This window comes from Cervus elaphus, chromosome 30 (assembly GCF_910594005.1).
Source record: "Cervus elaphus chromosome 30, mCerEla1.1, whole genome shotgun sequence".
Taxonomy (NCBI): domain Eukaryota; kingdom Metazoa; phylum Chordata; class Mammalia; order Artiodactyla; family Cervidae; genus Cervus; species Cervus elaphus.
The window spans coordinates 23,326,315-23,328,079 of record NC_057844.1 but is presented as its reverse complement, the minus strand read 5'-3'; positions in this window follow the sequence as shown (position 1 = coordinate 23,328,079).

Here is a 1,765-nt window from a genome sequence, read left to right as displayed (position 1 = left end):
CGGGCTTTAGTCCACGGGGTTGAAAAAGAGTTGGACATGACTTAGCAACTAAACAACAACAATTTTACCACAAGCTAGAAAATTAATGAGGCATGGATACAATAATCATAACACACATTCCACTTTTGTCCATTTCATTACAACCTCCCTAGGTTTGTGGGAACCAGAAAGAGAGAGTATCAAAATCATCGTGGAGATAAAGCATCTCTTTGTAATATTTGGATGTGCTTTTACTGAAAAGCACACAGCAGTAGAACACAGCACACTTTCTTTCTTCCAGTCTTCCTTTTTAAACGTTTCCTTTTCTTTCTTCCCTTCCCCATCTTTCCCTTCGTTCCTTTTTTAACATAGATCTTCCTCCTCCTCCCTCCTAAGAGATCCACTTAGTCTGTGCCGTGGATCAAAAGTCAACTCCTTTAAAAAGCTTACACTATAATTTCCTGAATTCCAAGTGAGTTAATTTTCCTTTCTACTCTTCTGCAGAAGATTAAATAGGGAAGAGGACTGAGTGAACAAGGAAAGTAAACACAGTATAATAGAGAGTGTCACACCGAGTGAAGTAATTCAGACAGAGAAGGAGAAATATCATATGACACCCCTTATACGTGGAATCTAAAAAGAAATGATACAAATGAACCGACACACAGAACAGAAAGAGACTCACAGACTTAGAACATGAACTTACGGTTCCCCGGGGGAAGGGATGGTTAGGGAGTTTGGGAGGGACAGGTACACACGGCTGTATTTAAAATGGATAACCAACAAGGACTTACTGTATAGCACATGGAACTCTGCTCAATGTGATGTGGTAGCCTGGATGGGCGGGGAGTTGAGGGGAGAATGGATACCTGTATGTGTATGGCTGAGTCCCTTTGCAGCTCACCTGAAATGATCATAGCATTGTTTATAGGCTAGACTCCAACACAAAATAAAAAGTTCCAAAGAAAAAAAAAAAAAGATCAGTTACATAAAGTGGAGAATTTTCACTCATTGAGTTGATTCACTGACAGACACTGAAACTTCTTTCATACGAACATGCAGTGGGCATCCTCAGAAATCCAAAGGCGGCAGAATTTAGAATATTCTATAAGGTGGGTTCTGATTGCTGGTAGGCTGTGCACTCCCAGGCCTGGGGCTGAGTAGGAGCCCAGGGTGGTGCACACAGAGAGGGGCAGTCATGAGCCATGATTTGGAGTTACTCCAAACGTCCTCCACCTGCTCCACATCATTCATGTTTTCTTATTGATATTTTTAAGCAACCTCAAGGTCCCATGTCATTTTTCTCCCTTGCTGTCTTTAATCTAGGAACACACCTTTCTCTTTCTCAAACTGGGTAATGAGAGCCCCACAGATAGGTATGGGGCACCTTCCAGAAGCATCAGCTTCTTTTTCCATTTTTACTTTTTATTTTATATTGGAGTCTAAGTGATTAACCATGTTGTGATAGTTACAGGTGAACAGCGAAGGCACTTGGTCGTACATATACATGTACCCACTCTCCCGCAAACTTCCCTCCCCTCTAGGCTGCCACATAACATTAAGCAGAGTTCCCTGTACTATCCAGAAGGATCTTGCTGGTTGTTCATTTTAAATATAGCAGTGTGGACATGTTATCCCAAACCCAGGAGCACCAATTTCAGTGAAAAAGTGCAACTGCCACATTATCTCCCAGGAGAGACTCTAATGCTATTCCAAGAACCACACACGTGTGTGTGTGAATGCATGTATGTGCATGTATGTGTGTGTTTTATACCTTTGTGCTGGC